The 23,854-nt window shown below is 40.8% G+C and overlaps 1 protein-coding gene across 1 annotated transcript in view; it reads right to left on the bottom strand.

The window, feature by feature from the left end:
• ENOX1 (ecto-NOX disulfide-thiol exchanger 1) overlaps positions 1–20,912 on the bottom strand; it is a 364,764-nt gene extending 343,852 nt beyond the window's left edge. The window contains exon 1 of the mRNA XM_034074319.1: positions 20,803–20,912. The gene's annotated coding sequence lies outside the window, so the exon portion shown is untranslated. The remainder of the gene's footprint in view (positions 1–20,802) is intronic.
• Between the last annotated feature and the right edge of the window lie 2,942 nt (positions 20,913–23,854).

Below are 23,854 nucleotides of genomic sequence, written 5' to 3'. Positions count from 1 at the left end.
CTTTTGGTGAACTCAGAAATTAGCAACTCCAAAATGAAAAAAGGCTTGTGTTCATGGCATGTAACTGTATCAACAGGACAGTGAGCTAGCATCAACAAAACTTGCTTTCTTGTAACAGAAGATTCATTCTTGGGTTTTTCTACTCCAGATGAAGTTGTATTGAGTAAATGGCTAAACTAATGCAGAACCTAGGCACTTCTCATCAGCAGGGGTAATCTAGTAATTAGATCACCAGATTTCCTTCTTCTCTGTATGGAAAAAGATGCTGTCTCACTCAGAATTCTGAAGTTTTGATCTAACCTTGAAATAAAACACAACCAAAGCCTGCCTTTCCTTCAGCCCTTCCTAAATCCCCCAATTAAGGAAACAAATTCCATTTTCAAATTTCTTGCCTACAGTGCTAATGGCATTATGTAGAAATACGATAACATATAAAATTAAGGCAAGTATGCTGTTCTTCATGAGGGTTTTTTTTTTTACCTCATGCTCTAAACCGGTCTAAAATTCCTGTCAGATGCCACAGTAAGATCTACACTTCTTTCTGGGAAGAAAATGTACCAAAGCGCAGTAATATCCTCTGTGATATGTATATGACATACAAGTCTGTGCAGCCAAGCAAATAAGATCGGAAATTAAACCTTACTCAGAATTATATACTTATCACAATAAAGCTGCAGTCTGAAGATACAAACTATACCTTTTTTTCCTCCCCTCAGATGTGTTTTCCTAAGAGCTTGCAGAAAGGAAGGCCAACATTTTTGATGTAAAGAACACCGAAGATGTAGTCAAAACACCTAAAATTTGACAACAAAAAATTTAAATAGAAAAAAAAATTAGTACTTTGCTACACACAGAGGAAAATATTTGGACTTCAGAGTTCTTATGAATGCTTCTGAGCTTTCCTCAGATTTCACTAAGCGAAAGGAACTTTTGTCCATAACCAGGATGGGGGGGAATGGCAGAGAGGTGAAAATGGAGGGCTTGAGACAGGAAATAAAGAGCTGAAGTTGTAAAAAAAAATAATTAGAAATTACTTTTGTCCTTCTTTCCTTCTTTCAGTTCTACTGAAAACTGCTTCTGTGCAAAGTTATTTTCTACCACGCAAGCTTCTTGTTGTCACTTTTGTGTCCCCTAGACACAAATCTATGGAAAATGAATACTCAAGATATATTTGAACAAATCCTCTCCAAAACGATAAACAGCAATTATCAACAACCTTTCCAGAGAGAAGGATCATAACAGACATCCACTGGGATAATTCTCCTGTTCATATCATTTAAGGGAATGACACCACATACAGCACACAGAAGTGAAGTTTCAATATACATCTCTTTCCTGTCACTGTAATGACAACCCAGAGGAGTGAGTTGATCCTGCAAATGCTCTTATCTAGATCCTGTTATTTCTGAAATGAAAGTAGCAAAAGGAAGGACACTTTCCAATGTTAACCCAAACACGACCATATTTGTAGCTTAAAAAAAAACATTAATTTCTGTGGCATAAACAGAAAAAAAACACCAAGAAGGTTTCATTAACTAAATAGTAAAGCTAAACAAAGAAGAAGGAAAATCTTCGTAAGGAAAATGTTATATAATCTAGAACCTGGGACTGTACTCTGATTTACATCCAAAAATGGCAGGAGGAACTGTATCACATGAAATGAAAAACAACCTGTCTTGAAAACTACGGATCTGTCCTGCTTAGGTAAGTACGGTGAACATTTTAGAACCTTTTATTTGAGAATATTTGATGTGACACTCAGCCTGGCTGAGGGCTCCTTAAAGACCAACATCTTCTGCAACCAGGCCAGACCTGTCCTCTTACATCAGCACAGTTTTGTCTTCAAGCAGCTTCACAGCTGTCCTGAATTTGATCACTCTTTGTGTGGTTGTATATTCTTTTACCTTAACTGTTTCCTCAAAGTGTTCTCTTTATGCTGGGATACACTGGGGCTATTTGGGGTCCCTGGAGGTATGATGCAAAGGTCATCTCCCTGAACAATCCCTGGCAGGGTACGGAAGCACAGCAGGGTAAAATTTGTTCAATGGGAAAGATCAAAGGAGACTTTAAGATGGACTGAACACATGGCTGACAGTTAACTGACATAATGTAAAAGTCGTAAACCAATGCCACTGCATTGGTTAACTTTCTATTTGACTCCTTGCTTATACACTTGTACAGCAACAACCACTCCCACCTCATACCATGAAAGAGGGACAATAATTTCCAATTGCAGGAAGCAACACAGAAGTTCTCACTGAGGCAAGCCATTCTTTTTTCCTCCCCCCTCCCCAAAGGAACAGAGTGAAAAGTAAAATAATGAGAATAATGGTAAATAATGGCAAAGGTTTCATTAGCTGCAAATCTCAGAGTGCATGCAGAGCTGATGGATTCATAATGCATCCTAATATGGACAGGCCCTTTTGGGGTGTATCTGCATGACAGCTACAGACACTACAAACTTCAGGATCCCATCGCCATGGGCCAAACAAAAACTACATATGTGCTTTAAAATTTGAGCTGTCATCTTCTTCACTCTGAGAGTGGTGAGGCACTGGCACAGGTTGCCCAGAGAAGCTGTGGCTGTGCCATCCCTGGCAGTGCTCAAGGCCAGGCTGGATGGGACTTTGAGTAACCTGGTCAAGCAGGAGGTGTCCCTGCCCATGGCAGGGGGTTTGGAACTGAATGAGCTTTAAGGCCCCTTCCAACCTGAACCATTCTATGATTATTAGGAGCAAATGTGTTAGGTTCAGTAAAGTTTTGAAAACTGTTTTTATACAGTTAAATGACGCCAAGTCATGTTCTATTACCTCTTGATAGGCAAAAAAAAAAAATCCCATCCATCTCCCTCAAAAAGATTCTTTTATGTGTTTCCAGAAACACACAGGTGATACATGTAAACCGATGTTAAGATAAAAAGCAAGCTTCCAAGCCAAACCTACAAATAATTTCTACTACTGAGCAAACCAAAGCAAGACAATGCTTGCATAAATCTTGCAACTATGCTCATCACTCTGCTTCAGCTACATGCATCCTGGTCTTAACATTATTGAGATTTAGAATTAATGATCCACTAAGATTTATAGGGCCAATTACACCTCTCAGCATTACCACTTTGGGAGCCTCTACAACCTTAAACAGACATTACAAGGTGACTCAGAAAACTCTCATTAAGTTCAACAGACTTCAGATGGGGCTCTTTGCCTAAACAAAAAAAAAAAAAAAATAAATAAAAAAGAGAACTCTTAAAAGGACATGCTTTAGAAAACCTCACCTATATCAGTATTTCTGTAAAACTCACCAGTTTGGATTTTTGGGGTTTTTTTGAGGGAATTGCTTTCTTGCTAGTTGAGTCCAGTTTGATCCATTTTTTTTTTCCATGTCTTCCAAAAGTGTTGAATAAATACAGCTGGATCTAGCACTGGTCATTATGCAGTGGGAAATAACAGAATAGTTTATGTGTATTAATGCAAGTGTGACAGATACCACTACTGCCTGACGTCTAGAGGGACTGCTCAGTTTGTAGAACTGTGAGAAATTCACTTGGCAACATCCATAGTAAGCAAGAAGTCTCTAAATTAATATTGCCCAATTGCGGTAACTGAGGTGACTGAAATCATCTTTGCTCATATGCAGCACTGCACACAGATTACTCAACACAGACAATTCCATGTGTTCTTGTGTTTTCTTTCCCTCTTTTCACTGTCATAGCTTTCTCTGAGCTACCAAAGTGCTGAGAGTGATGCAAGTCACTGAACAGCAATCACTCATATTGCACAACAAAAGAAAGTTTTAAAATTAAGGAAAAGCATAACTTTATATATACATATATATAAAAATAAATTATAGACAAACAGATGTCATAGCTTTCTCTGTCATAGCTTTCTCTGTCATAGCTTTCTCTGAGCTACCAAAGTGCTGAGAGTGATGCAAGTCACTGAACAGCAATCACTCATATTGCACAACAAAAGAAAGTTTTAAAATTAAGGAAAAGCATAACTTTATATATACATATATATAAAAATAAATTATAGACAAACAGATGTGATCAAAGAAGCTCTGACCTCAAAATTGTTTCCTTCACTTAAGGACTTTTAATAAAAGGAAAAGAAATTACTAAGGAGATAGCGAGCCAGACTTCTGCCTGGGATGAATTAAGCCATTCAAGCAGACACAAATTATAATATAAACACCAACAAGCACCTTTAACTAAAGCATCACTGCCAAATGCCACCATAATTAGGCTAGAAATGCTGTGCTTTCAGTCATAAATAGGATGTGCTCAGCCTTATTTTCTATATAGAATCATGCCATCCAAGCACAGGCAGCAACATTTATTGAGAAATTCACTGAAAGATAACAACTGATTTAAAAGGGCTTCATGTAAGTTTAGTTAAGAAGCAACTTTGGACATTATTTTCAATTACTGAGATAAAATCATGGCTTCTCTCAGGAGGGAAAAGGGAATTACATTTTTCTATACACTACATAAAGCATATGAAAGCTTTAAGAATAGTCTGATTTCACAAACAGTATCAGCCTCCTACTAATATTCCTTAACTCTGTTTTTCCCTCCCTCAAGTCATTCTCCCAATTATTTTTAACATTTTCTTGATTGATAAATAAAAAGCAGCTTTCCTGCTACAGATAACAGGTGATAGAATTCTCTCTTACATTTACACTATTGAGAATACTAATGGTTTTATTTTCTTTCACCATATCTTCAGGGCTCTGCCCAAGCATTGACTTCTTCTGCATTGAACTCCTCGTTGATCTCAGACAGCATGAAGATGACAGCAGGACATAAGCATTAAGTTCCAGTCCTTCTAAACTTGCATAAGGATCTGTAGTTAATAAACCAGAAAGCCTCTGTTAACTTGCATTAAAAAACAGCTTTACCAGCTTGTCTTGAAGGCTGCAGATCTGGAAAAAAATACCATCTTCAGCTCTTCTGAATTCACTATCAAACAAGTTAGCATCCTTATTTAATAAGTAACACACAGCATTCTTATCTGATGCAGAGGGGATACATCCAGACTGTCTACTTTAGACATGTAACTTCACTGTGACTTAACCTTGTAATTCTAGTGTTTCTGTACTCTCAGCAGATACTCAGACACCTGAAGCAGGCAATTCAGAGCCCAAGGGGCTGCACTACATATACTGTGAAAGCTCCTAATGCAGGCACTTACGTTACATGCCCAGAGCAAGCCTGTGCAGTCCCCACACACAATTTAGCACGCTACTATTCTTCATGCATGCATACATATACAAAACCAGTGTCTGTTTGCTATTTCAGCCTTGACACCTCATTTCATTACCTGTATCTCCAAGAGTAAGCAAAATAAACCTATATATGCAATACGCCTCTTTGAGCAATAGAAAACCTCAGGAGTTAAAGGGCAAGATGTACACAGAAATAACTGACATTTCTTCGGCACAGAAACCTGGAGACATGTCATGAACATATATTATCAGTCTTAAGATAACTACTCAGGATCCTGATGGAGTTAACAGTGCAATCTTGTCACCCTCCCATCAGACCACCATCAGGCTCATGCACAGCAGATCTCAAGCTCCAGAGCAGTCCAGCCCTTCTAATACATTTCATTCGTCTTCAAAGTATTTTTATTAGTTTAAGAAGAAAAATAAAATAATTTGTATTCACAATAATATAATGACTAAGACAACACAGATCTTTTGGAAATACAACAGGAAAGCAGGTATAGCAGAACATTTAAGGCCTCACTAGACTGGAGAAGAGCCTGCTTTTGCTGAGAAAGTACTGCCATTATATGCCTTTAAATACCAAAACAAAGGCTTTCTAGTCATAAGCCGTCACAAAATTATTGGCTGATCACCTGCTGCCTTGCATGCACCTCAAGCTGTTTTTCCAGCAAGACTTGTTCACTTAGATTGCGCAAAAGAATGTGTCTCTTAAAATTAAGAAAAAAAAAGAAAGTAAAAATTACCCCGTTGAAAATAACTCCTTAATCTGCCATCCTTTCAATAGGACTGAAGTGCTCTTCACACTCATAGTACACAAGCATCTTGAATTAGCAGGGAACTATTTTTAAATACATGAAGGGTAAGATATGAAATTAGTTTCATGGGGAATGAGAACCTTAGAGATTATTTACTTTCCCTTAATTACTTTGACTCACCACTCATTTAGCTTTTCAATAGTACTACCTCTTTCGCACTCAAATTTTGATACTAAAGACATGTAAGTGTGGGTTTCAAACATTTAAGATTATGGGCCTTAACGATACATAACCACATTTCTCAAATTGACTTACCCACATAAAAAGACAAATAAAAGTCCCTTACGCTACAAATATTCTTTCCTGTGGAACAGCTGCCTCAAAGTAAGGATCCCTACATAAAAGCAAGCACCTTTCGTAGAGCATGAAAACTCTGACAACTGTACATAACCGTTACACTGGGCACAGACAGCCCCCTTCAGCAGATCTTCTATAATCTGAGGAGCAAAATCATAATTATTATTCAGAAAATGTTTTTGAGATCAAGGAACTCAGGTGACAGGACAGCCTACCCCAGTCCTGAGCTCAAGTTTCTAAGCCTTAGAACAAGAAGAAATTGAGTGTGGCCATACAGCACTGATGGGCTACATCCACTACCCATCTTTACTTTGTACAACACAGGCATGTTTCTGTCACTTGTACAAAAAAAAAGAAGTTAGAGGAGAGGAGAAGGTATTCCAGAGAGAGAGCACTTGTGTCAAATTTCAAATATAATATTAAAGAAAAATAGTAATAAAAAAATTAGGTCTACATTCTTATCCCTGTAGAAATAAATTAATTAGGTTACTTACAACAGAGCCTCGTAATATAAAAAAGTGGGAAAAGTAAATAGAAAGGATAAAGGGAGCAAAGAAAATGAAAGTAATAAAGAGAACACTGCATTAAACAGAAAATAGCAAGTTCAAAATATAAAAGAAATTGAGATCATAGTAAAAAGTCATGGGACAGACAGATACAAAGAGAAAGAGACAAGAGGGTTATCAAAATGAAAGGAGAGAAGCTGCTTAAAATGATAAATAGGTATGTAGGTAGGTTGGTACACATGTACATAAACAAGTAGATAGGTAGATAAATAAAATGCAGTCCTACAAACTACCACAACTCCACATTCCTCCCCAGAAATTATTCTAGAAACCAGAGCTGGAAGGAAAGCGAGTGAAATTCACCTCATTGGCTAACAAAGTTTCATTCAGCGCTGATGGCTCAAGGCTCAGTCCTATCTCTGTCAAGCAGTGGGACTGTTTTCCAGACCTTCTAAGCTCCCATGGGATTAAGGCTGAGCTAAAGCAGCACCTGAATGATTTTCTGCACTTAAACACCTGAGACATCAGCTCTGGATTTTTTAGGATGACTAGTCTTTACAATGTAAAAGAATTAAAAGGCATAAAAAACACCATGGTACTACACATAATAGCACATACTATTGCCACCATGTAGCTGAAATTATGAGTTCTCCCATTAAGAAGAGTTCTCAAACCATCTATCTTGTTATAAAGTACTAATCATTCTTCTATCAGCTGCCAATGACTAATTAATCAAAATTAAAAAGAAAAAGGCTGTTGAAGCAGTTAGCAAAGGAATCATCATGAAATAAAGTGGATTTTCTGAAGGCTTTCCAGAGATACATGGTAAGAAAGAAGCTTTGGGTTCTCCTTTCCACCACTGAATATTGCACCATTCCGACAAAACAACCATTGCAGTTGAGAGAGAGACCCTGAAAAGAATTTCTCAAATTGCTTATTAGAATATAATGAATATAAACAATAGAACAAATTCTCTTGAGAATTAAGTATTGCTGGGGTTTGGATCCCTTCTCCTAGGCTGCTAAGGTTGCTAGGAAATTTCACAGTTAATGGTGTATTTCCATATGAATGTTTGAAGAAGGGGGAAGGGTTTGCAAAACCGAATCTTAAGCGTGTAGTTTTCTTTGTGCTTCAGAGAGAATAATGTGATGCTCTTGTAAAGCTGAAATAGCACTCTTTCAAACTTAACTATACATTATCAAAGATTTTTTAGAAGAAGAACTTACACAGAAAATGTTTAAAGAGGCATTGTGAGGAAGAACTTGCTTTTCTTACTGTGGTCAGTTGTGATGCACCAGACTTTCCATTATACACACTCTAAGGTCAACAAGCAGTTTATAAACCATAGCAGCTTCATTTTGCTTTAACAGATAAAAGCAACAAGTTTATTTTGTTTTAAACAGATTTTATGTCCATTTTTCATAGACCATTTAGAAAGCACATTGCTGTGGGCTTCCCAATGACAAATACACTAAGACACCAGCAAGTGACAACACACTTTGTACTCCTTGACATGGATGAAAGAATTCAATTCAGCTTCTTTTTTTTTCTATCTGAAAGAGCTATGTCTGTACAAAATATGTTTTAGCCCTATTTTCTGAGAATGAAGCTTAAGCAATGCTCTGTCTGCATCTTCATTTGTTTCGCTTTCCTTCTCTTCAATAACTTTGGGTGACATTGGTCAAGAGCATCCAAAACCGACAGAGGGCAGAGTCCCTTCATTTTCATGAACATAAGTGGTTGAATAATAGAGAAAAATTAAATGCTCCATGGTTTGAATGGTAGGTACTCAACTCTGCATCAGAAAATCCACAGAGCAATCACCACCAAAGGAGAACCTGCAGAGTACATGCTGCCTCCAAGCTCACACAACCACCACCATTTGTCTGGTTATTCTACTCATTCTTTCTAGTATTTTTTCTTCTAGTATTCAAAACACCCCAACTCAGGCAACTCTTATTTACTGCAGTATACAGTAAACACAGACATGCTTTCATTGGCAGCTGCTGTGGCAGCTGATCTTCGCACCACAGTATTATTTTAATAAACTGTCTCTCAGCCCCCAGGATCTTTGTTCTCATAGAAGTGACCTACAATTGGTCACCCTGGATCTTATACAAAGCATGACAAGTACAGAGGTTATATGAGTTAATTGCATAGTGGCTGCAAAAATAGTGTGCTTTCTTCCTTTCAGCAATGTGGTCTTTCTCTACTGAAAACAATTGAATTTACACTGTAATTCAACATAATGATAGAACTGTATATTTGGGTAACTCTATCATTTAATATTACCACCATACGAGCTCGTCTGTATGGTATTTGACAACAAAATTCAAATTAAACAACCTCCTCCAGAATGAAGACAGTATTGGATTAATTAGGTAACTTGCTACACATGTAGGAAACAAAGATGAATATCCCTTTTATAACCATATTTAAATCCTACAAATAAGAACCAGATTGTAATCTGTTATTGTAATGTAAATCATAAGTATCTCTTGAATTACTCAAAATTTAAATAACTGGAGATCAGAATATGGCCCCATGCATCTTGACAGAATATTTGACTCATTACTCATGTAAAAAGGGTGCAGTAGCTACCAACACATAATACAGAGGAACCAATTCATTTTCTATGAGAGTTCAAAATTCTCTGCCAAAAGAACTCATATTCTGGTACTCTTAACATATTATTTTTATTGGTCTACATGCTACTTTGGCTACTAGCTATGGAGTGAACATCTGCAGAAAAGCAAAACCTGGGGCCTAATAGACCCTCCATCTTTTCCCCACACACTTGCCAAAACACGGGCAGCTTTCTTCCTCTGGCCAAAGACAGACACTGGAAATACTGTGAGAGTCTACAAAGCTTTTGTTAGCTAAAACAAACCACAGACTTCTGAATTAATTTTGTAACAGGAGTATTCCTCCAACATGGTCCAAAACTGAAAGCATGCAACTCTAAATAAAATACACCAAAAAACAAATGTCATAGCTGAATCACGAGTCTCCAAACTGCTTGGTCTTCCATTCTTTTAGTGCATTTTCAGTTGTGCTTTAACAGCTTGGGACATGTCTACATAAGCTTTCTGAAGACAGATTAGTTTTCTCTCTACCTTTATGATGCCTTTGCACCATCCAGGGTTGAAACTCAAGTTGTGCTAGCAAGGAATCAGGCATGAAAAAGTGAATTTATCAAAATGTTTCAAGCCTAAGTAACATTTCAATATGGCAAAATGCTCCATATTGAGCTGGGCAGGGACGAAAATATTTTCGAGTCTGAAACATTCATGTTTAACTGCCAGTGTCTCCTGTAATCTGTCTGCTAGATATTCCACTGTTCTGACACAAACAGACTGATCATCTGTATTTCAGCTTAAGTTATGAAACCATGCTCCTTCTGACTGTCCCACTTCCTTTCATCCCACTCACTGTAAGGCTTAGTGAGAATCACAGGCAAATACAGTTGGAAACAGCTACGCAACAGCATTGGCTGCACCCTTTAAAGACAACACAGTTAAATCTACCACACTCTCGAAGACTTCAACTGGCAAAGGCCCGCAGTGTTCATACATTCCATTCTAGGACCCTTCTGCATCCTTACCATTAGAAAACGTTTCCTAAACTTGTTATTCCTTGCAACATATTCAGCCTATTACTTTTACTCTACTCACTGAGGACACTGCAGATTTCTTTTTCCCATATGTCAGAGTTCTTCCTGGTCTTCATCTTCATTCAAAGCATTAATCTTGCTATTCAGCTTCTACAGCTGCGGAGGCCTTCTTCAATATTTGTCTCAAATATTTGGTGTTATTTATTTGCAAGTTAGAGGAAGAAAATGTCCATGTGATCAGGGAAATTTTCCAGTCAGCAGGCTGTAGCTGGCCAAAATCCTTCCTAAACCACCATCAGTTGCCTTCCTAAGATTAGTGATTCTCTGAGGAGTATCTTCCTGTACAGAATTTTTTTACGAAATACACATTCAACTTCAGTTTAGATAAACTGGCATTATTTAGGATCACAGAGTAGAGGCAAAAATAAAGAAGTATCTTACTCACAGGATGTCCAAGAGTAACTGAAAGAAGGAAGCGTAAATACTCTTTCTTCCAGCCAACTGCTAATTACACAGATGGTTCTTTCTCACCAAGATGAACTCAGCATCAGGACAAACTTACTTCAGAAGTTCTCATTTCAATTTGCTCCTGTCTCTACTACACTTGCTCCTCAGGCACTTACAGAACACTTCCTCGTTGTACAATCATCCCATGGCGTCCCTTAGAGACACAGCTGAGAGTGTTACAAAGGTCTGCATTTGTCCTTGAATGGATGCTTAGAGCCACTCCCTGAACACTTCGCATATTCACTGAACACCTTGCTTTAATAGAAGTGCTGTTTATTTTAGGTTTGTGTTTTTAGTTCTGCATTTCCCTTTTCCTTCACCCATTTAACAGCAAACTAGTAAATTTAAATGTCTCTAAAAGGGCAGTACACGCAGGCTTACCTCAGGCTTAAACCACAACACATCTCACTCTATATTGTTCACTTTGTGTTATGCTGACTGCAATGTTAGCATGAAAAGAAGTTTCTTACCAAGTCTGTAGTCATCACTTTCCTAGTGTTTAAGATAGGAGTGGCTATTACTCTTTGTCCTCCCTGAAAACAAACTGATTTCTCTAGCACAAAATAATGCTGAAGCCATTGAAGCAACTTAGAACAGTGACTTCAGTGATCATCACAGCTATAGTTCAATGATGACAGGGTTGTCAAAGCATCTCATCTTCAGGATTATCAAATTCAACCTTCTGCTTCCAATTCAACATTCAATTTCACCTGGCAGCCTGTCTGACATTGAAGAACCAAGAGAAACGGATTTTTTCTGCATGATGTCAGGATGACCACTAGTCTTTTCTGTCTAGCTACTCGTGCGACACTTATAGTCCAGGTACAGAAGAACTGTTTGATCGCAGTGGGTTGACTGATTCGCGTCACACTACTCCCTTCATTCTTGGGTGAGATGAGCCTGAAAATTACTACTTTTATCATTTCTATTTTATTTGTAGTGTGTGGTACCGAACAGAATCAACTTTGTTATTACAGAAAAGGTAAACCTTGGTGTGAAACTGGCCTTGTATAAAGCCACCCTGCCAGATGTGCTGCCTACTTCCAGATTTGAACAAATAAAGCCTGCTCAGACCGTGCAGTTCTCCACGCTCTTCCATCTCATTGCTATCCATGAAGAGCGGATTACATTAAGCAGCTACTCTGTTTTTTCATTACCAACAAGTCTTCTCTTTCCTTTTCCCTAGACACTTTATGCAGTTACATAATCTCCCTTAATATTTTCCAAGAAACTTGAAAAAAATGTCAATTTTTCAGCCTTTCTCTTTTACTTAAAAAATGCCAATAGTTTCCTTCCCAAGCTGAAATTACAGCTGCCTTCTATTTTGCAAAGGAAACAATACAAACTACACATTACATACGTTCTGCAAAACGATACAGAAGTTAAACAAACGCATCATGAAAAATAAAACTGCAAGACCCAACTAATGACATACGCACCACACCTGGTTTCCCATGTTTTTCTGTAATAGTATTAAGCTTACACAATTGGCAAGAAACTGGATAGCTAAGTATATTGGCAACAGTACACCAAGCCTTTCACCTCAAGTGTATCAGCTCAGGTTTAGCCCAGCTCTCTCTAGGAACTGAAAATGCATGATCTCTCACAGGCTGACAACAAAATAAGATGGTAATGGCTATCTGGTTCATACAAAATGGGAGGTGAGATTGCAGAGAGAAAGTCATCAGCATAAATTATTTTCTCTTACTGTTAAGATATGAATAACCTTGAATCAAAAAACTGGCCAAGGGTGCCTTCATTTGCTACAATGATATTAACTTAAGAGATTGTCATTTTAGGTTAGCTAAAGGAAAGACAACATAAAGAAGTTTCTAAATCAAATGTACTTCCCAGGACCTTTAATTCTTCAGCTTTCACATGTACCAGCCTGCCACCAACACCTCTGTTTACAGATGGTGGAAGCCAGATGTGCACATACAGAAGAGGCATGAGCATGCATGAAGAGACCACCCATTTACAGCTGGCAATTCTGCACAGAGTGCTTGTTCTCATCTTATCCAGGTGCCCAACATCCTTATTTGCCAGCAGACAACCATAAACACACAACTTTTTGATGCATCTATAACTGCACTACCTTGGGCTGTGATCTCAGCAGATTTCACTGCTAAGCAAGGGTCACAGCTTCAAGGAAAACTCTCAATAAACTACATGGATTACTTATTCAGAAAATGCTTTTCTGAAACTCTTTCTTCTGAGTCAGTGTTGAAGTAATGCCAGCATCCATCGTAAGTGATCAGAAGAGATTAATCCATGGATCTTTGCCACCAAACTACAGGCCTCTACCACTGCCGAATGAGGGGGAATTGCTTCACTTGATAGAAAATAGTAAGCTCTTATTCTATATGCAGAGAAGCCACCAAATTAGGATATAACACAATTTCACAGAATGTCAGACCAGCAAAATATTAGGAAGCAATCTGCTTCTTTCAGATGAAGCAAACTTAGCTGTCATTGCTGAAATACTTATAAGGGCACAAGTACCAGTATCCATTCTAAGAGCATGCTTTCATTTTGGTCATTGTATTCCACCTCCCTAAATTCACTCCACACCTTTATCAGCTACTTCTATTTCATTTCTTGTTTGCTTCCCTGAAAAAGTGCTTCCTAACAGGAAGCGGTGAGTCTAAACAGAGTTGTAAAAAATACTGTTAAACCTTCACTGTATTCTACCCCAGGCAGAGCTGTTATGTCCTGAAGCATTTTTACACTGTGTGTAGGGCACATGCCCCTTTAAAATGTACATAAAGCCAACCCATCATACCAAACTAGTTGTACGTTATCCATTCTGGCCATGGAGGAACTGCTCCTCATCATGTATCAATGAGATCTAGTCTACAAAATCCTACATTCTAAATGCTAACATTGTGTTAAAAGTACCTGTATAAAAATGCTTTTAAGCCTCATTTAACTTAATTCTAAAAATAAAGATCTATTAACAGAAATAAATTGTAATTAAGATTGTTGTTGACCTACCTTCTCCCTGCAAAAGCATCAGAATAACAATCTTACATTTACACAGTATCTTTCAGTCTAAAGGATTCCATCCAACAAGACTGATCTTAGACAGACTTACACAGAAGAGTGTTATTAACACACACAAGTAAACCTAAGTAAACCAATCTACCCCATTTCATTACCAGCAACTACCAAGCTTGAGCCACCCAATTGTATAGGTTCCTGTTATCTACCTTATCCATCCATCCACAATTTATCCACCCATCAAAAACAAGTCCCTCAAACATCAGCAATGCATTAGCAGGAACTTTAATCTTAATCTTTATGTTCTCCCTAAGAGAAAAACACCAAAATTCTTCCAGCTTCATTCAATCTCCTTCTCAGACCTCCGTCACCAATGCTGTCAACCACCCCGTGGAGACAAACACAAGGGCTGATCCTGGCTTACCTGTCAGAGGATTTGTTTTTAAGCAGTCACCTGGGTTGTATTGGGTGTGTACTGTTTTCCAATAGACAGACCAACTTTTTCTGTCTTATTCTGTGCACAGAAGACCTAAACCTGGCTTCCACAACTTTCAAAACACCCCTTTCTCACACCATCAAATACTTAAACCAGAAGTCGATCTTACCATTCACCTCTACCCCAGATCAGATTTCCCTTGTATGTCATACTCCTGAAAGAGCACTGTTTTAATTATTATCATGCAAGGAAGGGTTATCCTGAATCACCTGTTTTTACCTTATGATTACCAAAATAGGCCTTGTTTAAACAATTAGCTCTCAGGTATCCACAAAGCATGGCAAAGGAGAATCCCCCTCCTCCTCTGCAGTTGGCATGGCTCTTGGAAAACATTCCCTGATGGTATCAGTCTGCACAACATTTTTTTTTCTGAATAATTGCTTCACATAAAATAAATTGCCAGAAACCAGTGTAATAATACCATTCCAGGCAGGGGTTCATCAATAAAACTGCCACTACACCTTAAACCTGCACCCTTCCTGGCTAAGACTTCTCAGTCTACATGGATGACAAAAACATTTAAAGTAACACACCCTAGGAAAGATCATCCATATGTCTCTCCTCCTCTCTCAGTCTCTCCCAGAAAACACATCACTGATGGCAGATGTCTTCTGGACTTCCACTGCACACAGACTAGCCAGATCACAGAGGACAGCTGCTATGATATCAGGGCATCATGATAGGGGTAGGGGAAGGAAGCAGTTGTACCTGCTATCCATCATTCCTACCTGATGGCAGTCAGCTTCCTTAGACGATCACACAAAATGCTGCAGAAACTGTCAACAAACAAGAAGCTGTCACCTCTGTGCCCTTTATACCACCAGCCATGCCCATTGTTTTCAAAAGAGAAAACAAACAAATGAATAAACCAGAGCTGTTTATTAAAACATCTACTGTATCAGATGCTTTCACATCCAACATCCCTGCATCGATATAACCTGAGCCCACATGATGACCCTGTTCCTAGTCACGCATTTATAAAAGTGTGAAACTCAACTGTCCTGGCACTGGAAACCACTTGGCCAAAGTACGAGCATCCCAATTTGAGAAAAATCAAGTCAAAGATAGTTGGCCGAGTATCTGACCTAGTTTCTCTTGCAGCCTTTAGCTGAAACTAACCAAAACATAGACACAAAAAAAGGCTGATGGATCTTGTACTCTGTCTCCTTGAAAACACAGAATTGCCTCCTCCAGTCTTATTTTAAAGATCTGAAGAGGCACAGGGGAATCTCACTACACCTGGACTAACACAGGCACCAATACAATTTTCTGTTATTAACATTTTGTCCAGAATTCACCTTAAACTTTCATTTCCTCAATTTCACCATTTAGTCCTAGCTAAACTATTCTATTATTCTCTCACATAATGCACCAAAAAAAACACCCAGATTTCTTTGACCAAAATACATTTCAAATATCTACATGTAGCTTACCTATCTCCCCATATTCAGTGCCAGACTAGAAATATGTCTATTTCTTAATATTTCCCCTCAAACTAGATCCTCCAGACACCAGGTTATTTTGTTACTCTTCTTTGAGCTTCCCTCAAATTGCCAATATCTTCCTGCTACAATATTCAGTTTTCAGATGAGTTCACATATATAAAGTAAGAAACTCACCTCTGTGTTCACAGACACGGTACCTTTTTCTTGTCAGCTCAAGCACAAACTGTGCTGTTCTGTAATCAGTTCATACTGCAGACTCATGTATTACTTCCTGATGGGTCTTAATTCTAGATCCCTTCTAGCACTGCTATTACCTGTCAGTAAGTTCTCAATTTGATAGCCCTTGCCCTGTGAACTTGCTTTTTCCTCAGATTTGTTCCCTTCTCTCTACTATCTTGTAGGAAGTCTCCTGAGGTTGTTTATTCCAAAGCCAAGACATTAGTTTCAAAGGTTATAGGTTTTGTTTAAGCCCCCTATTCAACAGAGCATTTGATTACATGTCTAACCACATGCTTAAATCCAGTTGATCTCAGCAAGCAGAGACGAGACTAAGCATACATTCAAAAAACAAACAAAAACCCCCAAGAAGTTAGGCATGCAAGTCAGTGTTTTGCTGAAGCAAATCCTCAGTTTCTGTAATCACTTGGATGGTTTATTTTCCATATTTGGCAAGAATTGACAGCTCAATGCTTTTATGTTGCAGGATTTAAAAGTGAAGCTTCAAGACAGTCCAAACCTGACATCATGCTTTTGTTCCTTTCTTGAAATAAGGAAATAAATATCTAAGTAAATATGCAACTGTACGGTAATCATTAAGACTAGAGAATTGAAACATGCACTAAGTAATTCTATGTTCTTGTTATTGCAGTACCCTCCTTCAAAAACATATTTTGAAACCAAATCTGAAAAAGCGTACGTATCCCAGCAAGATACAGAGCACATTCCCAGGTAGCTCATTAGCCACAGCCATCATTAAATGGTGAGAACAAAGCTGTCCGTTTCCTAATTCCTATCTACCAAATGCCTTTAAATGAAAAGGGCTTCAATCACTGTTCCATGAAAGATGGGGTTTTAGGGGGAAGAGGGTACTACCCTTTTGTTTTAGCCATGGGTTGACTATTTCCATCAGTAGCCAACCCACATGGCAGCAGATGTATGATTTTACATTCACCACCAGCCTCAAACGCAGTTGGCATAACAGGAATTCCATGGAGAGTATTTAAAATCATTTCCAAATGTGTTCCATTGTTTACATGCAGAATACTACACAATCTTTCTCTCCCTTTTGTTTCTGTTTTTACTTTTTGTCTTCTTTGCCTTCCCTCATTCTGCTGCCTGGTAAACACAGCAGAGGCTAAACGGGGCCTGTAATTAGGCAGCCATAGCAAGCTTAATCTGTAGGCTACCTAACTGTGAGACTCAAGGTTTGGAAGGAGTGCCATCTGAGAAAGAAATGGAGAAGAAAAATTGGAAAATGATTACTTCCTCTCCATCCATAAAGGTTTCCAAAATTCAGTTAACATGTTCTAAACTAAACCATCCACACATGCTACAGCACTAAAATGTGTGATTTCAAACATAGACAAAAACATAGCTGCTCACTGATATTTATCGAAATTATAATACTCCAACTATTCCACTTCCACCTTTCTTATTGGAGTGGCATTTGTTGGAATGCTTTTGTATCTCAGTACTTGAGATGAACCAGAAAAAAAACCTACAGGCAATATAAAAGGATTGTATATGACTGCGTATTGGTTCTGTTAAATAATGCTGTGAACCCCAAAGTTGCTCAGAGAGCACCGTTCCCACACCTAGCATAAACACTGTCATTTAATAATGCACACATGTTCGCTGCCATCCCTACAGAAAAAAATTCATGTGATATTATAGTTTCCCAGATGGAAATAATACCTGAATTTTTACTGATTCACCAGTGTAACCAATAGGAAAACTACCACTGTTTTTATTTGCGGTGTGATGGCTGTAAATACCACTGGATAGCAAAGATTTGTAGGTAAAACTCTGTGAACAACTTTTTGCCACTTTGAGGAAGGAAAGGTGGCAAAGAGACAAAAGTATAGAAACTCCTTTGCTGCATTGTACTACTCATCTGTGCCTACACACCTCCTTTCCCCACTGCTGTTCAGCATCCCCAGCAGACTCTAAGCACTAACGCTGGCTGGAAGGATGAAACCCGCTGGCAGTAATCACCGATACCGGGTTAGATCCACAGCTTGCACTAATGGATTTTGTTTTTCAGATAGATGGCAGTACACAAAGTGCATCTGAGATTGGTCCAGGGTTGAGATGCCATTTCAATGCTCAGACACTTTAACTAAGGGAATTACTGTATTATCAAAAGCACTTTTTAGAAAGATCATGCCTTATGACCTGATCCTGCTGCACTGTGATAGCTCTGGCCCTTTGAAAGGGTGAACTGGGTGCCAAGAATATAAACACAGCAAAGCAGCAGGTAGGATTTATTTCCTGTTCCTGTGAGAGGCAAAGGATGTTTCTTTCAATACATTCTAACTAATGTAGTTTAAACACAAAACTAAAGGATGACTAACAAAACAAAGTCCAAAAAGATACTGCATTCTGGGTACCGGAGATGAGAAATCTGATTTTCAAGGGTCTGTAATAGCATATATTTGTCCAGCAATAAGAACAGGGTATTTCAAATCACTCTTACTGTCAGAAAAAATCTACAGTTACTACTTAAATTTTGTGCCCACTTCATTCTAACAGACAGTAGTAGAAAGCTAAGAGAGCAGAATGAAATGTTAACCATTTAACTGCATTTACCCCAGCAAATCCTCACAAAAGGAGACTATTACGATAGCAGCTGAAACAAATAGGAGCAAATCTCACTGCACAATTAGTAGTTCTGTACCTGGAGGTTTGACACATAGCTATCATTATGTGGAAGCATCCACCATAGTTTTGTTTTCTGTTTGCAGTAGGGGGTTGCTAGGAAACAAAATACTATTGTCTGATTTCATGATCTATCGCCTGGTTTGCCTGGCAATAGAGTCTTCTAAATCTATTACTGGATTATTTTCTGTTTTACAGAGAGATTAAAACTAGCATCAAAACACATGCAAACAGGGAGGAATGGTAAAAAAAACACCCCAAAATTCAGGGGAAAGGATGGATATATTCCAGGTTAAGGAAGACAAACTATCCTGAGGAAAAGGGAACTTAAGCAGACTGGTGATATTTATATACGCATACATTCACACGTGTATCAACGTTCCTCAACTGTGTCTATAGTTTTGCCAACTTGTCAAAGACTCTTTTGCTCCTGAGGATACAAAACGTCCTCCTACTACTCGAGAGCTACTGTGCGCCGCAAGTTCTGCAAATACCACATGCTGCAGAATGCCTGGTGCGGGCAAGCACACACGCTGGAATCATTTTTGTTCTTGGAATTCAGCTCAGGGTTGTTTCAGTGCCTTAATTTCTTTATGCATTCATATATGTTTTACACATTTGGACAGAGAGAAGAGTTGGAGACAATTCCCTACTCTCCTCCTCCTCCTCCCCCCCCCCCTCCCCTTCAGTTGTAACATAAATAAATAAATAAATAGATAAACAAACAAAAGCATCAGGAAAAGAGATCTTAAAAAGCCACTATAGTAAATTTCGTGTATTTTTACAGTGGCAAGTCTTTGTAAAGTGAAAGATTAAAAGATCATTAAAACCAGGCTAACGTGGATACCAGTCAAGGCATCCTCACAGCACAACACGAGACCTCAACAACAAAAACACCATCATACTTAAAAGCTGAGAGACAGATGAAGAGAGTTCAGCACAAAGCCATAGAGAAAAAGGTTTTTTAATAAAACCTGCAGAATAGTTGCTACTCTTTTATGTATATCTACAATTTCACACCATGCACAACACGCACTATTTCAAAGTCTTTTCAACTTATTTGTTAATGTCTATGCATTTTATCACTCCATTTTAAATTTGAGGGGGAAAAAAAGAAGAGGTACACTGCAAAGGACATCAAAGCTTTTGACACGTTAGGGAAGAACTTCCAGTGATTGAAAAATAAAAAAAAAAAAGGGAACTAATAACACACAACATAGAAAATACACAATTCCTGAAAGCTTCTTGTCTCTCTTGCCCAGGGATGGATTCATTCAGCCTCTAACCTTGCTCTCAGAAACCAGGAGCCCTCACCAAAGCCACACTTAGAATTAAAGAACAAAAGAGTAAAAGGCGAGAGAGCTTCTTCCACCCCAGACAACAGCAAGCTACTCCTAGTGATTCTAGATCAAAGCACGGAGAGATGGATACGACCCACAAGAAAACCCAGACCTCACCAAGGCAGGACACGGCTATTCCACAGCTGGTAACCCACGACAACACCACTTCCAGTTACCAACAGCGGTTCCCCTGTTCCTCACCGGCGGCACACAGAGGTTCTGTCACCTCCAGCTCCGCTGAACCCTGGTTTAAAGCCCTCTCTAAGGAAGCGGGGAGGAAGAGGAGGAGAGGGATGGGACAGCCGCCTGCCGAGCTGCCATCAGAAACTGTTGGGCAAACTGCAGCTGCGCTGCCGGGGACCCACCGAACTCTCGGCAGGGGAACGGGGTTCGCAAATGGGAGGAAGCCCCGGGCCCGACCCCGGCTGCCCGGTGCGCGCTGCACGGGTGCCCTAGGGGGGGGCTGTCCGATGCGGCGGGGCAGCGGCAGGCGCAGACCCCGTCCTCCCGCTGCAGCAACAACAGCGATTAAAACAATGACCATAAAAAGGGGCCGGTCAAAATAAATAAATAAATAGCCCGCTAGCGGGAATGGGAGACTAAAACCTACCCTAAACAGGCGGACCCCAAACAACAACACAACCCGGCCGCCCAGGAGAGCAAACTTTCTGACTCACCGGGGACAGCCGGTGCCCGGGTGGCTGCCGGGACTGCGCTCGGCCCCGCAGCGCCGGGGAGCACAGCAGAAGCCGGGAGAGGCGGGCGCCGCCGGCGGGGCTGGGGCAGTGCGTCTCGCCCGGCTCCCGCCGCCCTCCCCTTCCTTCTTCCCTCCCTCCCTCCCTCCGCGCCTCTCTCCCTCCGCAGTGCCAGCTCGGCCTTCCCCGGCCGGGAGCCGCCCGCGGCGGGCAGCCGCGGCGGGACCGCCGTACCTACCGGCTGCCGGTGCGGGGCCGCGGAGCAGCGGGAGCAGCCGCCGCCGCCCCCCTCCGGCTGCTGCCGGGTCCGGCGGCGCTGCAGCAGGCGGAGGACGCCCCGCGGCGGCGGGAGCAGAGCGGAGCCGGGGTGCGGGGGACCGGGGTGGCGGCGGCCGCCGATGCACAGGCAGCGCGGTGCCTGGATCTGTGTGTGTGTGAGTGAGTGTGCCGGGGAGGGATGCTGCAAGGGACCGAGGGAAAATTCTCCCGTCCTAGCAAAGCCGCCGACAAATGGCAAGGCAGGTGTGCAGGGGAGGCACTGCTCCCGGAGGAGGAGGGGGGAGGAGGAAGGGGAAGAGGGGCGGTGAGGAGGGCGGGGAGCGTACGGCGCTCAGCCCGGCGGCGGGAGCAGCCGCGGGGCCTCACGGCATCCCGGGGACAGCGGTTCCGCCGAGGAGGTCCCGAGTGCCGCCCCTGGGGCTGCCGTGGGGCCGCAAGAAGCGGGGTGAAGCCCCGCCGGGTGCCGAGGGCAGTACGCCCTGCTGCGCTTATGGGGTGGGAGAGTCGATGGTGAGCAGCGGGGAGCGGTCCCGCAGAGCCATGGGGGGACGGGAACCCCTGGAGCCGTGAGGGCTCCAGGCGGGACTCCCAGCAAAGCATCCTGACGCGACTCTTGCCCTTGTCCGCCCCTCAAACACACCCGATCGCTGTTCTTAGCGGCCAGTGTACCTCTGGGAGCTACACAGCATCCGATGGGATTGGTGCTTCCTCTGGAAACCCTCCCTTGAGAAGTAGTTGCATGTCGTATCTGTAAAAGCTCCCCAGCCCCAGTTAGACCTGTCTTAAAATCATCACCCTTCAGGAGAAGACCTTGGTGCTGCAGGTCTGATTTCTTTCTTTATTCATTTCCTAGGCAGGGGATAACTCTCAAGCGTGGCAAGAGCAGGGAACTTCACCTTTTGTCCCCCAAGCCAGCAGGTGGCCAAGAACAGCCCTTTCCAGAGTAAAGTGCCGGGCCCAGGGGCCTGGTGGCAACAAGTACTTCCCCAAAGCCACGTGCTACTCCTATAGATGCTGTCGAACACCTTGTCAGAGCAGAGAGTTAGCAAAGGCTTTTGTGGCTGCATCTTTGCTCCCTTCTGCAGAAGGTGCTTGCTAATCTGAACTCTTCCTGCTATTTGAAAGGGAAAAGCCTGTTCTTCTCCTGGCCTGAATTACTATGCAGGGCTGCTGTAAGCAGTCCCTTTCCTCTGGAGAGATGGTTGTGATTTAGTGCTAGAGAGCGCCTTTATATGCCCATTTATAATACGTTTCAGCACACTTCTAGGTGACGATTAGTTGGGAAGTGAAAAGTGGCTGAGGCTGAAAGGTGGAAACTAACATCAGATACTGAGTATTGCACACAGCAGCTATGATTTCTGGTGGTAGGAAGAAAATCTGATAGAAAAATCTCCTGCTTCTCTTTTTTCACAGTACTTTTTTGCCAAAGCAGTACTGAATTACATCCACAGGTACTGGGCTAATTGCATATGCTCAACCAGCCCCTTTGTTTGGGTTTACCAGCAAGCACACTTATGCAACAGAAGCAATTTCCACACCGCTGGGCTCATCTGATTTAAACAATACTGGCTTGCACTGCCTCTGTGTGTAGCTTTTCTCCCTTGGCTGGCAGGGTTTGTGTCACAGCTTCAGTTTGAGAAGCGACAGCAAATAAAACTGACACAAATTCTACTGAGTAACACAAGGACACGCATGGAAGATGAAACACAGGAATGGCTTAGGTAAGTGTTAACTACCTTTGCTGGGGAGCAGAAGCTGCTCTTAGCCCAGCTATGCAGATGTGGATTGCTGACTTCCTGACTGGTCATGCCTTCTCTTTCCAATGGCCATACAGATAGCTGAATAAAGGAAAAGTTGCTGGAGTGTTTCTGTTAGGTAGAACTGATGAAAGTATGACATAATTATAACTTGGCCATCCTTTTCTATATTATTTACAGTAAAACACACCTGGTCAGTCTTCTCAAGCACAGGCCTTAAGCCTGTTCTTTCCTAGATGAACACCTTTTCAGAAAGCACAGAGAAAACTTGCAGGGAAATTCACACACAATTCATCCTTCATGTGTAGTGTCAACCAGCTTGTGAAATCAAGGACTGCTTAAAAAAATCACACGAACTCCAGTATCTGAATATATTTCCCTTATTTGTATTAAATTTGCATCTTCATCTTTCTGCTGACACTGAATGCAGTTGTGCTCAGAAATACTGCCACACACATGCACCACCACAACACAGAGTTTAAACATGCTTCTCTTGACTGTAGCATAAGAATTGCTCAGTATAAAACAGAGGTAAAAGAAAATAACTCTGCCAGTGTTGGTCTTGTTTAATGTAACTAACAGAGGTGTGAGAACACTTGATAAGGTTATTTCATTAGGACAGTTTTGGATTGTTCCCTCCTTAGCTCCCACTGCCTGGAGCAGTGTGTGCACATACACACACATGCACAGATCTGTAGAAGAAGATGTTGCCCTCTTTGTGTGATTTTCTCTAACACTTTCATCATTTATTTACCATTCCTAGGTTGGTACAGTGCCTGGTTCCAGCCAAGACCTCACATTGTTACATTCTGAATAGCTCTTGGGAAGTTGCTGCCTTGACCCTGAAGTCTTTATAGTCTAATTTTTTAATAACTGAAGGATTATTTTGTTTAATTTAAAAAAGGACTCATTTTAGCTGTCATATAACTGTGCATTATACTCCAAGACTTCAGTCAGAACTGCACAGTCACATCTGAGAGCACAATTAGGCCCTTTGG

Source organism: Melopsittacus undulatus, chromosome 2, assembly GCF_012275295.1.
Source record: "Melopsittacus undulatus isolate bMelUnd1 chromosome 2, bMelUnd1.mat.Z, whole genome shotgun sequence".
NCBI classification, from domain to species: domain Eukaryota; kingdom Metazoa; phylum Chordata; class Aves; order Psittaciformes; family Psittaculidae; genus Melopsittacus; species Melopsittacus undulatus.
The sequence above is the reverse complement of the archived record's forward strand: the minus strand, read 5'-3'. Positions and strand labels throughout refer to the sequence as shown.